This window comes from Hippopotamus amphibius, chromosome 2 (genome assembly GCF_030028045.1).
Source record: "Hippopotamus amphibius kiboko isolate mHipAmp2 chromosome 2, mHipAmp2.hap2, whole genome shotgun sequence".
In the NCBI taxonomy this organism is placed as follows: domain Eukaryota; kingdom Metazoa; phylum Chordata; class Mammalia; order Artiodactyla; family Hippopotamidae; genus Hippopotamus; species Hippopotamus amphibius.
The window spans coordinates 162,106,338-162,120,960 of record NC_080187.1 but is presented as its reverse complement, the minus strand read 5'-3'; the positions used below and the strand labels follow the sequence as shown (position 1 = coordinate 162,120,960).

Below are 14,623 nucleotides of genomic sequence, written 5' to 3'. Positions count from 1 at the left end.
TGTTAACTTTGCCTTTTAGTTTTGGGTTACAATGTTGACATGTCCAAGTTTTTAAATTTAGTGTACTTACATCCATCAGTCTTCTCCTCTAGGCTTCTATTTTAGTGATAATGCCAAGAAAGATCCTGCCTCTTCCAAGGTTACATAAATCTCCACAAATTTTTTTTTTCTAGTAAGTTTCTTGATTGAAAGTTATTGACTTCCGTTAATGGACCAAATCAGATGAATAAATTTCTCATTCTCATTGCTCCTTGATCTTCCCCTATCATTTAGGAGTTAAAAAAAAACGGCAAACCACACCTTACTTAAATAAATCAATAAGCAAGCAAGCAATACAGACACCATATCTAGAAGGTTAAAAAAAAAAAAAGTCATGTCTCAGAAGATTGAGGGTGGAAAGGTTAATGTTCCAGAGATGAAAATTACTCTTAGAGAAACAATCAGCTCCCACTCCCCTGGGATTCAGACCTGGGAATCAGCACCAACAGTGAACCAGCTGATCTCGATCATGGTGTCTGAGGACCAGCTGAAGAAGCGACATGATATCTACAGAGCCCAGACCCCAGAGCACATGTGGATTGATTGATTCATATTGCTACCTCTAATTCTATTTGGAAGAATTCTATTTGGAAGCCAAAGATTGGTGAACTAAAGTCTAGCACACTTTCTTTTGCCTATACTTAACATGAGTTCCTTAAGGGAGAGATGTGGAGAACAGTTTAATTTTGCTCCATGCCTGGAACAATAGCAGCACATATATTACATTAAATTATTTCTAAGTTATAGTTTGATATTCATGATTGATGACCTCATTTCTCTGTCACAGAGCTGCAGTGGAAGCACAAGACATAACACCTGAAGGAAATATGAGAAAGTACCTGAAATATGACACTCATAAGTGGTCAGAAAATATGATATATTATAATATAATATAATATAATATAAATCTCAAATTCAAGATTCCCCAACTCCCTATGCCCAGATGCGAAATGCTTAAAGAGAAGGGAAACCAAGCCCTATTTAGATATACTTTCTCTCATCTTTTGTCGTATTCCATTATTTCACTTGAGGATTCAGCCCTACAGAAAAACAGCAACAAGAGTGCAAATCTTTCAAACAATTATTTGAAACAAAATTTGTTGTGCAATGACTTAATTTACATTCTAGGTACAGTGGAGCAGGCTAAGAACCCTACTATTTATTACCTGTCAGAAGAATTCTATCCAGAGATCACTCTGATTTTCTTTTAAAATCAGAAAACTTTCAGACATCTAAAGTATTTAATTTCAAAAAATTACATTTTTACTCAGATTTTCAAGCACACACCTTTTGTGCAACCTAAGATGGAGCTGCGTTTTTTAGACCATAGAAAAAACGATTTTAAAGATTTTACAAAATTATTGGACTCTATGCAGCATGTAACCCATTATTCCTCTAGCTAAGAATTTCTACCCTCAAAATAAGACATTCTACTATACTTCTCTAGGGTTTCCGGCCCTTTGTCAGTTGTGTGTGTGTGTGTGTGTGTGTGTGTGTGTGTGTGTGTGAAGCTTTTTCACTTCCCCTTTTCTCCATATTTTGAAATCTGAAATATTTTTTACAGTCCTTGTGTGCAAAGAATGTTGATGACTCAAGCTGTCTCCAGAAAAAGTGATTAGTCCAAAAGCCAAAAACTTAACTACAAATCATTTTTAGATACTCTGTCTACTCACAGTGCACTGTCATCAATACTATATGTTTTCATCTTTTGAAGACTGAATTCAGGAGTGAGAAACCCCTTGACTTCTCTTAATCACATCACATTAACTTTTTAGAGCTAGGTGCTTTTATTCTTTTGGTCACTTAACAGATAATTAACCTTAACATTGACAATTACATTCACTATGCTGACAAATACTGCTTTCATAATTTTTCAACACCAGATGAGTTCTTCTGGATGAAATTTGTGAGGCACTGCAGCTTAAAAAAAAATTGTGGGACTATTAACAGGTTTCTATAAACATGCTTTCTAAAGTATTTGTTACAAATGAGCTGTCAGATTTTTTTCTTTTTTGACCCCATACACCATTTCGAGCCTGTACCGCTCCCCATCGTCTGCCTCTGGCAACTACCAATCTGTTCTCTGTATCTATGAGCTCAGTTTTTTTGTCGTTTGTTTTTTCAGATTCATATATAAGTGAGATCATACTGTATTTGTCTTTCTCTGTCTGATTTATTTCACTTAGCCTAATGCTCTCAGGTCCATTCATGTTGTTGCAAGTGGCAAGATTTCATTCTTTTTTAATAGCTAAATAATATTCCATTGTGTGTGTGTTTGTACATAAAAATGTGTGGTGTGTGTGTATATGTATATATCACATTTTCTTTATCCATTCAGCCATCAATGGACACTGAGGTTGTTTCCATGTCTTGGCTATTGTATAATGCAATGAATGGGGGGCTGCATATACCTTTTCAAGTTAGTATTTTTGTTTCCTTTGGATAAATACCCAGAGGCGGAATTGCTAGATCATATGGTAGTTCTATTTTTAATTTTTTGAGGAACCTCCATGTTGTTTTCCATAGTGGCTGCATCAGTTTACATTCCCACCAACAGTACACAAGTGTTCTCTTTTTTCTACATCCTCTCCAATAAGCCAACACATTGTTTCTTGTCTTTTAGATAATAGCCGTTCTAATGGGTGTGAAGTGACATATTGTGGTTTTAATTTGCATTTCCCTGATGATTAGTGATATTGAACATCTTTTCATGTACCTGTTGGTCATCCGTAAGTCTTCTTTGGAAAAATGTTTATTCAGATCTTCTGCCCATGTCGTAATCAAATCGTTTGTTTTCTTGCCATTAAGTTGTATGACTTCTTTATATATTTTGGATATTAACCCCTTATTCGATATATGATTTACAAAAATTTTCTTCCATTCAGTAGGTTGCCTTTTCATTGTTGATGGTTTCCTTTGCTGCCCACAAGCTTTTTATTTTGATTTAGTCCCACTCATTTTTTTGCTTTTGTTGCCTTTGCTTTCAGTATCAGAACCAAAAAATCATTGCCAAGACTGATGTCAAGAAGCTTACTGTCTATGTTTTCTTCTAGGAGTTTTACAGTATCAGATCTTACATTTAAGTATTTAATTCAAGTTAATTTTTGTATATGGTATAAAATAGTGGTCCACTTTCATTCTTTTGCATGTTGCTATTCGGTTTTCCCAACATCATTTATTGAAGTGCCAGATATTAACTGATCTGTTTTTTAAGGAGAAAGATCAGAAAATAAATTGAAAATTGTCCCTTCACACACATACATCTCTAAAAGTAGATAGTGATTGCCAGGAACTGAGGGGTGGGGGAAATAGGGAGTGACTGCTAATATATATGTGGTTTCCTTCTTAGGGTGATAAAAATGTTCCAGAATTATATAGTGGTGATGATTGCACATGGTGAATATATTAAAACCTCGGAATTATATACTTTGAAAGGGTGAGTTTTATGGTATGTGAATTCTATCTCAATTTAAAGAAGAAAGAAAGAAGTGACTTTGGGGAACTTTTTTCTTAGGATCTTATACATAGTGTTTTTAAGAATGATATTCCAAAAGGTCACCACATTCTTTACTGAAAAGATATCTGCATCTTTGCATAAAGGGAGGATGACTAATGTTTACAAACCCCAGGCCTTGTTTGGAAAACTTGCTACTTCCCTACTGCTTTCGTCTTTTTAGGAGTAGCCTATCCCTTTGTTTAAGATCTCAGAATACCTGGGCAAGAACCATTTTTCCAGCAAAGACTAATAGGGTCAAACCCATTGTGTAGTGGCCTCAACCTGTGTCATAGGAGTCCCAAAGAAAGGGACTTTCAGGGATCAGGAAACCCTAGGGCAGAAGGCCTAGAAATTCCTCAAAAAGGCTCAGCTTAGGCCCTGCCTTTCCTTCTGTCTGTCTCTTCAGTACTATTGCTCAACCCCAGCTGGGCTCAAGAGTGTCCAGACATACAGTTTTCCACTTCAGGAGTGAGTTTGAAGTAGTATTTGGACACTGCATTCAGTAGGGAATAAAATGGCAGGTCCAGAAAACCCTTTGCTTTGTGGTGCTAAACCTTCCCTCTTGCTGTAATCAGTAGAATCAGAGTACCTTTGGCCCAGAATGTGGAGTGGCCCAGATTTTGCTATGTGGCCTCCTCTGTTCTCAAAGCCTGAATTGACTTCCCTCTCATCTTTGCCTCTCCCACCCCTACGCATCCTTCAAGATGGGCCCAGGGGTTTCCTCTATGGCCACCACTCCTTCACCTGTAATGGTTAGGAAAAGATGTGGGCTCTGGGGACAGTCTCCTGTTCAAATCTTGGCCCTGTATTCCGTGACTATGGGTGGGTCAAGTTGTCTTTCTGAGCCTGTTTCCTCATATGTAATATGGCAACAGTATGGTAGACTCTGGAGTTAGACGGCCTGAGTGTAAATCTCGGCTTTGCCATTTGATTATCATGGAGCCTCGAACATTTTTCTAAACTTTTTTTGTTCTTTAGTTTCTTCTTCGTTAAAATGAGAATAATAGCACATACCTATCTCAAAGGGTTTAAAGAGATTTAAAATAACCCTTATAAAGCACACAGCAGGGTCTTATTTGTTTTAATGCCATTGTTACCATTTGCTTAGAACTACCTGTCCCACTCAAGAGATAGTGGGCCTCCAAAGCCATATTTCAATCATGGGCAGTAAACCCCTGGTCACAGATGGCTGGACCAGACAAGGACATCTGACTCAAGCTGGCTGGACCAATCAGATTCCTCTGCCTAAGGATCTCAGCAGAGACATGCAGCAACAGAGCTGGAAGCTGAGTCTTGTCAATGGCAGGGCCTATCATAAGAGGCAAGCATCCCAGAATACGACTGAGGTTCCTAGAGCTGCTCTGATCCCAGCCCATTAAGAAGCCTGATGGTTTACCTTCTCCTTTATCCAGTGAGATATCTCAGCTCTTTTCCAGTAACCTCTCCTTCTTTGGTTAAGCTTTTGGTTACTTGTAAGAAAAAGAACTTTCAATTAATACAAATATAGGTACTTTTGTATTGTTAGTTATTACATGTGTATATATATAAAATTTAATGCTTAAGAGCCATATCAGTTGCAATAATGCCAACTGCTTTAATACATAAACCTAAAACCTCAATGGTGTAACCCCATATGATTTACTTCTAACTTAGGCAAAATGTATTTGGCAATGGTGGTGGTGGTGGTGGGGGGAGCTAGTTTGAGAGTGGAGTCCTGGCTACATGCAGATATTCAGAAACTCAGGTCTCCCATCTTGTGGTTTTGCCATCTCTTTTAGAGCAGTCATGGAGGCTACAGAATTCAGAGAATCTGTAAACTTTGATGGGAAAGAATTGATGTCTCTATTTTCTCTAGCTTTTACTGTAGGCAACAAATCACAGTAGCATTAGTGGTGCACATGACTGCCACCAAGACAACTCACAGATACTTTCATGTTATATTACAGCTGTTACAGAATCTTGAAATAATGTTTATGCTCACCACTATTTCAAAGATAGTTACTAGATCTAGTTATGTAATATGTGAATAAAAAAGCACATATATTATTGTATCACAATTTTTAAAAATTCCAATAGCTATATTTCAATATGATTTGTTTTCTTTATAATCCTATTTTATGCATTTAAAACATTCTGCATATATACAATGGAATATTACTCAGCCGTAAAAAGGAACGAAATTGGGACATTTGTAGAGACATGGATGGACCTAGAGACTGTCATACAGAGTGAAGTAAGTCAAAAAGAGAAAAACAAATATCGTATAGTAACACATCTATGCGAAATCTAGAAAAATGGTACAGATCAACCAGTTTGCAAGGCAGAAATAGAGACATAGATGTAGAGAACAAACATATGGACACCAAGCGGGGAAAGTGGGGGGGGAGCAGTTTGGGGTGGGATGTATTGGGAGATTGGGATTGCCATATATACATTACTAATAAGAATAATATCAAATTGTACACTTTAAATATGTGCAGTTTACTGTATGTCAATTATATCTCAATAAAAGTTCTTAAAAAAATAAAAATAGGGACTTCCTAGATGGCACAGTGGTTAAGAATCCTCCTGCCAATGCAGGGGACATGGGTTTGATCCCTGCTCCAGGAAGATCCCACATGCTGTGGAGCGACTAAGCCTGTGTGCCACAACTACTAAGCCTGCACTCTAGAGCCTGTGAGCCACAACTATTGAGCCCATGTGCTGCAACTACTGAAGCCTGCATGCCTAGAGCCTGTGCTCTGCAACAAGAGAAACCACCGCAATGAGGAGCCGGTGCACCACAATGAAGAGTAGACCCTGCTCGCTGCAACTAGAGAAAGCCCGTGTGCAGCAAGGAAGACCCAACGCAGCCAATAAAAATAAATAAATAAATAAATAAATAAATAAATAAATAAATAAATAAATAAATAAAGGTTTTTAAAAAATTAAAAAATAAAAAAATTTAAAAAAAGGGAAATGTATGTTAACATAACCAGAAAACAACAACAACAACAACAACTAAACATTACTCTGGAATTCCGCAAAATACCTGACCAGAACACCTCAAAAGTACCTCTCAAAGTCATGAGAAACAGGAAAGACTGAGGTGTTGTTACAGACCAGAGGAGGCTGAGGCAACATAACAACTAGAGACAATGTGGTATCCTGGATTAGACCCTGGAACAGAAAAGGGATATTAATGGAAAAACTGTGAAATCTGAATAAAGGCCAGAGTTTACTTAATAATACTATACCAACGTTGGTAGCAAATGTACCACAGTAACGTAAGATGGTAACGTTAGAGGAAATTAAAGCTGAGTGGGGAGTAAATGGAAATTCTGCTGTTGCAACAGACTGAATGTTTATGTCCCCCAAAATTCATATGTTGAAATCCTAACCCTCAAGGTGACAGTGTTAGGAGGTGGTTTCTTTGGGAGGTGATTAGTGCCTCCCATGAATGGGATTAGTACTCTCATAAAAGAGGCCCCAGAGAGACCCCTCACTCCTTCTGCCATGTGAGGTTCCAGTAAGAAAATGGCCATGTATGAGGAAGTGGGCCCTCACCAAACACTGAATCTGCTGGCGCCTTGATCTTGGACTTCCCAGCCTCCAGAACTGTGAGAGATAAATTTCTGTTGTTTATAAGCCACCCAGTCTATGATATTTTGTTATAGCAGCACAAATGGACTAAGACACTATCTTTTCAACTTCTCTGTAAATCTAAAATTATTCCAGGGACTTCCCTGGTGGCACAGTGGTTAAGAATCCACCTGCCAATGCAGGGGACATGGGTTCGATCCCTGATCCAGGAAGATCCCACATGCCATGGAGCAACTAAGCCCGTGCGCCACAACGACTGAGCCTGTGCTCTAGAGCCAGCGAGCCACATTCGGGCCCGTGAACCTAGAGCCCATACTCCACAACAAGAGAAGCCACTGCACTGAGAAGCCTGCACACCACGATGAAGAGTAGCCCCCACTTGTTGCAACTAGAGAAAGCCTGCGTGCAGCAACAAAGACCCAACGCAGCCAACAAATTTAAAAATTAATTAATTAATTAACATTATTCCAAAGTGAAAAGTTTATGAAAAAAGATTCTAAGAAGGGATGTAGGTATCCATGGCACAAAATAGTTAGGAATGTCTGCCCAGGAACTTCAAATGCTTTGCACAAGAGCAGAGAAAACACCAGGATCAAGCGGGAAGCTTTAGTGGGCCAGGCCTGCCAGCAGGAACGTCTCCTCTGCCCATGGTCAGGCCCCTCCTGACACAAAGGGTCTGGGAAATGACAGTAACCTCGGAGCAGGGCAGCAACAACTTCTCACTTTGGAAGGGCGCGTGACTCAGCCAGCCATCAGCCACTTGAGTTTCCAGCAGTGGAGTCACATACTTCCTGACTATCAGTCAACATTCTAATAGGAAACAGATGTCACACTCAACTTAAGAGATTCAAGGAGGGTTCATTTACAAAGTGAAAAAGTTCAAGGGTAGGACTAGGGCTAGCAGAACCGAGGCCAGCAGAAGTCCCAAAGGATTTAAATCTTCTTGAGGACTGGAGTAAGTCCACCAGGGCAATAGCATAGTCAGGAGTCCTTAATGGATCCTCAACAGATAGTCTGAACTAAATTGCAATAAAATGGAATTTGAAAGCTGGGAAATACACTTGATCTTAGCCAAAAGGCCGAGAATGAAAGCTGGGAAATAGATATGGAATAGTCTCCAAAATACATTGTGGGAATTTTTTTAAATTTATTTTTAATTAATTAATTGATTAATTTATTGGCTGCATTGGGTCTTCGTTGCTGATCATGGGCTTTCTCTAGTTGTGAGGAGCTGGGACTACTCTTCGTTGTGGTACACAGGCTTCTCAGTGCAGTAGCTTCTCTTGCTGCGGAGTACGGGCTCTAGGCATGCGGGCTTCAGTAGTTGTGGAATGCAGGCTCAGTAGTTGTGGCACATGGACTTAGTTGCTTCCCAATATGTGGGATATTCCCAAATCAAGGATGGAACCCGTGTCCCCTGCATTGGCAGGTTGATTCTTAATCACTGTGCCACCAGGGAATTCCCATTGTGGGAATTTTTAACTGATAGCTGCATAAGGTATAAAATTAAAAGATAGAAAAGTAAAAAAAAGCTGAGGAATATAAAGCAAGGCTGACCTTGAGCAAAAAAGTTAAAGAATGACTTCAAGTGCAAAGAATTGAGTCAGACAGAACTGCATTTGAGTACTGGCTTTGCTACTTCTTAGTGAAATAGGACTTATTTTTGCAAATGTTAAAACACTGAATGTAAATACATCCCTAAGTTGTCTTCCCTAGCTTTCCATCTCTGGTTTGAGACTAGAGGTTTACTGCCCCACAGCAAGAAAGAGTGGTCCCTTGCTCTTGTTTGCAGGACCTCGACTGGTAGAGTAGTTATAATATAGAGCTCCCATGACAGCTGAAATAAGTGATTTTTAAAAAAAAATTTTTTGGGACTTCCTAGGTGGCGCAGTGGTAAAGAATCCGCCTGGCAATGCAGGGGACATGGGTTCGAGCCCTGCCCTGGGAAGATTCCACATGCCATGGAGCAACTAAGCCCGTGTGCCACAACTATAAAAAAATTTAAAAAAATTAAAAAAAAAATGTTTTTGGTCATGGCTTGCAGCATGTGGGATCTTAGTTCCCAGACCAGGGACCAAACCTGCACCCCCTGCAGTGGAAGCATGGAGTCTTAACCACTGGATCACCAGGGAAGTCCCTGAAAGAAGACATTCTTGCCTGCTCCTAAGACCTTGCCATGGGGCTGGAGTGGAGAGGGAGAGAGTATCACCAGCCCCTTTTAGCCATGATGGGGAGAAAAGTAAGCGAGAGAAGAGGAGGGCATGGACAGTCACATGGGTCTTGATTTCCTCTCTTCAGACTTCAGGTCTGGAGAGAATGGAGGCCTCAGATGCATGGAGTACGCGCTGATGTAGGGAGATGTTCTTGCTCAGGTTTTAGAACTCAGAGAGCTGCCCCCTTGCTAACCTAGCAGTTCAGCCCCACCAGGCAGAGAGAAGTCTTGAGGTTTAGCTTTCCTTGGGATAAGATTGAGGCCCAGAGTTTTCCCATCCCTCAGCCCTTCCTCAAAGTCAGAAGGCAACTGAGTTGGGTGCCAGCAGGTCTTCCATGGGTAAGAATATCTTCCTAGCAGATATTAGCATTGAGTATGTCGGCTATGAGGACTCAGACAAAACTTTGAAAAGGTCTATACAACCTTCTCCATGCTTAAAGATCTTGGAACAGAATACATGATATCTTCCTGTCTCTACCCCCAGCCACACGCCATCTGGGATGATTTCCATCTGGGCCTTCTCAGAAACAGAGAGTTGGGTCAAATGACCTCTTGAGGTTTCTTTCTGCTTGTTGATTCAGAAGGGGTACTGAATTATTTACTCTTTTATATTCTACAACCCCATTTTTTAGTCCCTTGTCTGACCTTGCTATTTACACAATCTCCTCTGGCTTGCTTGCAGTTTCTAAAAAGGAGAGTTGGAACATGTGTATCCTCATTTTAAACAGCATCTTGGCAGCCTACACTAAATTCTAAATCATTAGAGATATTTCTTTTGCCCTCTTGCCTTTAACTGAATGGAGACATTGTATAAAATTGGTATGAGAGTGTCTCAGAAATTCAGGTGAAAACCACCATCACCCGCCACAGGATTTACTGCAAGACAGGCTGTAGTAATTGTAATTGTAATGGTCTGACATGGGGCAGGAATGTGGTGCTTTTTTTTTTTTTTTTTTAAATAAATTTATTTATTTTATTGCTGTATTGGGTCTTTTTTGCTGTGTGTGGGCTTTCTTTAGTCGTGATGAGTGGGGGCTACTCTTCATTGCGGTGCACGGGCTCCTCATTGCCGTGGCTTCTCTTGTTGCTAGCACGGGCTCCAGGTGCATGGGCTTCAGTAGTTGCAGCACATGCGCTCAACAGTTGTGGCTCACGGGCTCTAGAACACACAGGCTCAATAGTTGTGGCGCACGGGTTTAGTTGCTCCGTGGCATGTGGGATCTTCCTGGAGCAGGGATTGAACCCATGTCCCCTGCATTGGCAGCTGGATTCTCAACCACTGCACCACCTAGGAAGCCCCAGGAATGTGGTGCTTTTGAGGCACTAAAAGATATTCAGTTTGACTGTTGGGATCCATGGTTTGGAAGCTTTCATGAAAGGCTATGGAGGAGACTGGCCAGATATTCACCAAACCCTCTTTCTTTCTTTTCCTGGCCATTTGAGGAGATTACATTCCCCAGATGTCATCAAATAGGAGTGGCTGTGTGACTAAGTTCAATGAGCTAAGAGTGAAAATGATGTGTGCACGTCTGCCCCTGAAAAACCTCTTATGTAATTGCATTAGTTTCCCATTACTTTTTTTTTTTAATTTTATTTATTTTTGACTGTATTGGGTCTTTGTTGCTATGCATGGGCTACTCTTCATTGTGGTGCAGGGGCTTCTCATTGCGGTGGCTTCTCTTGTTGTGGAGCGTGGGCTCTAGGCACACAGGCTTCAGTAGCTGTGTCACCCAGGCTCAGTAGTTGTGGCTTGTGGGCTCTAGATCTCAGGCTTAGTAGTTGTGGCACATGGGCTTAGTTGCTCCTCAGCATGTGGGATCTTCCCGGACCAGGGATCGAACCCATGTCCCCTGCATTGGCAGGCGGATTCTTAACCACTGCGCTGTCAGGGAAGTCCCTCTCATTACTTCTGTAACAAATCACCACAAACTTTGTCACTTAAAACAACACAAAATTGTTCTCTTATTTCTAGAGGCCATTAGTCCCAAATCAGTTTTACTAGCTAAGCTAAAGTCAGGGTGTCAGGAGGACTGGTTTCTTCTGGAGGCTCTAGTGGGGAATCCATTTCCTTGCCTTTTCTTGTAGCTCCTGGAGGCCACCTGCTACATTCCTTGGCTCCTGATCACTCCAGCATCTCTGATCTTCACATCTACTTACTTCTTCCTTCTTTGACCTTGCCGCTCTCTAATATGAGGACGTTTAGGGCCCACCCAGACTATCCAGGATAATTTCCCCAATTTAAGACCCTTATCACATCTGCAAAGTCCCTTTTACAATATAACATCCACAAATTACTCGGCCTACCACAGTGCTCCTACACACTGTCTCTCTTTCCAGGTCTTCAAGCTGAATGCAGAGAATGATAAAGTCCAAAGAGATGAAAGAACCACACAATAGAAGGTAGTTGTGTTGCTGAATGACTGGGTAGGCAGAGTTCCCCTACAGATCATACTGGATGAACTGTGAAATAAGGGAGAAAAATCTTTTATTGTGTTAAACGAGTGTGGTTGACTGGATTTTTGGCTCCCATGTTTCCACCCTCCCTGAGTCCACACTCTTGCTGTGACCCCTTGATGTTGGGCTTCACCATGGCACTTGCTTTGGCCCATAATGTGTGCATGGAAGTGACTTACAGTGTGCCTAACTTTGTCTCTGCCACTGCCATGAGCTCGTCCTGATCAGCCAAATTCCAGCTGACCCACAAATCTGAGTTCAAAATGAGTAAGTGTTGTTTTAAGGCAATAGATTTTAGAGTGGTTTACTACACAGCAACGACTAACTAATACAATCACAGAGATTTTAATTTGTTTATTACAGCAGATTGACTGAAACAAGGGCTGGGTGAGGGAGCCGGAAGAATAGAATGCTGTGGCTGGAAAGTAGGGAGTTGGAGTCTATTGTTCCAGTTGGGTAGCAGTTCCCAGGGTATGACCATGGAAGGGAGCAGCTAAAACTGAATGGAGGCAAAGGTCAAAGATAGTGACAGTCCTTGAGCTGGAAAGGAAGACTCCAAGCCAAGTGCATAAGCTACCACTGAGTGAGGGGACCTTGTCTTGAGACTGGAAAGCTAAGCACCAGCTAACTCTGGAAAAAAGAAACTTTGGAATTGCTAGAATGACCCTATGAATAGTAATTGGGAGTGGAAGACCTCCTCCTAACTTCTGTTGTATGGCAACAAGGGAAGGTGAAGTAGCAACTGGGAGGTGAGATCTTAACTTGGAAAGATAAGCTGTCCTTTATCACAGTTGTCTGATTCAGTGCCCCAGAGGAAGGAGAAAGGCAGTAAGGATGGGAAGCCTTCACTAAACTATACGTGTTGTGAGATTATGTTGAATCTTCTGCTGAGTAGACCAAAGAACTGTAGCACTGGCTGGGTACCTCAATAAGGCCCAAATTAAATGCAAGTGCAAAAGTACCTTCCACTAGCACATTTATCTGATAATTGCTTTTGTATCAATTGTCTCATTATTTCATTATTTCAGAAATTTGAAACGAACAAGAAATAGTATGAGTATTCTGTATGTCCCTTATAGAGATTAAGTTTACTGATAAGACAATCCTAGGATAAATGGGCTTGCTGTTTGAAGTGCTCCTAAGAAAGATCTGAAAGTACTCAAAAACTTAGTTCTTTCTGCAACTCTAAAGACACTCTAAAGATACCAAGTTCATTTGCCAGTAAAGTTGCCCAAAGCTGCCCTCAGAAACAGGCTACAGCTTCCTGTCCTCAATACAGATGACACTGCATGGCACATTTCTAAATCCAAGTAGTTTACGTGGTGTGGTAGACAGAATAATGGCCCCCGAAGAGATCCATGTCTTGATCCCTGGAACCTGTGAGTATGCTACCACATGGCAAAGAGGAATTAAGTTTGCGGATAGAATTAAAGTTGGTAATCAGTTCACCTTCAGATGGGAAGATTATTCTGGATTGTATTGTGTGGGCCCAATATAATCACAAGTGTTCTTATAAGTGAAAGAGAGAGGCAGAAGAGGGAAACCAGAGAGATGGTAGTCTGAGAAAGACTTGGCCCAACATTGCTGGCTTTGAAGACAAAAGAAGTAGGTCACGATCCAAGGAATGTGTCCAGCTTCTAGGAGCTGGAAAAGGCAAGGAAACAGATTCTCCCCTAGAGCCTCCAGAAGGAAAGCAGCCCTACTGATACCTAAAGTTCAGTCCCATGAGACTCTTTTTCATTTTTGACTTCCAAAACTATAAGATAATAAATTTGTGTTGTTTTAAGCCACTAAGTTTTGTGGTAATTTGGTACAGCAGCAATAGGAAACTAATATATATGACATTCCTCAATTCTGTGAGCTATTCCAGGATTTTTCCAACAAATCCCCCTTTTTACTTAAGCTGGGTTGAGTTGGGTTTCAGTTTCCTGAAACCCAATGTACAAAGATACTTCATGATAAAACCGTTCTTCTCACTAGGAACAGAAAATAGATCTCCAGAAATAAAATACATACATTAAACCTTAAAGAATTATGACTGGATTGCTTCTGCATGATGATTGGATATGAAAAATAGAAGGGATTCTATGAAGCGTAATAAATTAGCATTTGAGGAGTAAATTTATTTCACTGAATTGAAATGTAAATTAAGATGCCATGTTATAATTTCTTTCTGATTTTTTCTTTGATCCATGAGTTACTTAGAAGGGTGTTGCTTGGTTTCCAAATATTTGGGCATTTTTCAAATATCTTTCTGCCACTGACTTCTAATTTCATTTTATTTGGTCATAGAACATACTTTGTAGTATTGAATCTTTTTAAATATATTGAGACTTGTTTTATGGCCCAGAATATGGTCTACTTTGATAAATGTTCTGTGTGTCCTTAAGCAAGAATGTGTATTCTGCTTTGTTCTGTAAGTGTCAATTAGGTTACATTTGTTGATAGTGAGTTCAAGTCTTCCATAGACTTCCTAACTTTTTTTCTATTTGTTTTATCAATTATTGAGAGAGATGTTGAAATCTCTGACTATAATTGTGGATTTGTCTATTTCTCATTGCAATTCTGTCCATTTTTGCTTCATGTATTTTAAAAGTCTGTTGCTCAGGATAGAAAGCCCAGAGATAAACTACGGTCAACTAATCTATGACAAAGGAGCCAAGGATATACAATGGAGAAAAGGCAGCCTCTTCAACAAGTGGGGCTGGGAAAACTGGGCAGCTACATGTAAAAGAATGAAATTAGAATACTCCCTAACACCATACACAAAAATAAACTCAAAATGGATTAAAGACATAAATGTAAGGCCAGACAGTATAAAACTCCTAGAGGAAAACATA

The 14,623-nt window shown here is 40.3% G+C and overlaps 1 long non-coding RNA gene across 1 annotated transcript in view; it reads right to left on the bottom strand.

Moving 5' to 3' along the window:
• Positions 1–14,623, bottom strand: part of LOC130845479 (uncharacterized) — a 51,776-nt gene that overhangs the window by 1,334 nt on the left and 35,819 nt on the right. The window contains exon 3 of the long non-coding RNA XR_009051409.1: positions 71–262. This is a non-coding gene — a long non-coding RNA (uncharacterized LOC130845479). The remainder of the gene's footprint in view (positions 1–70; positions 263–14,623) is intronic.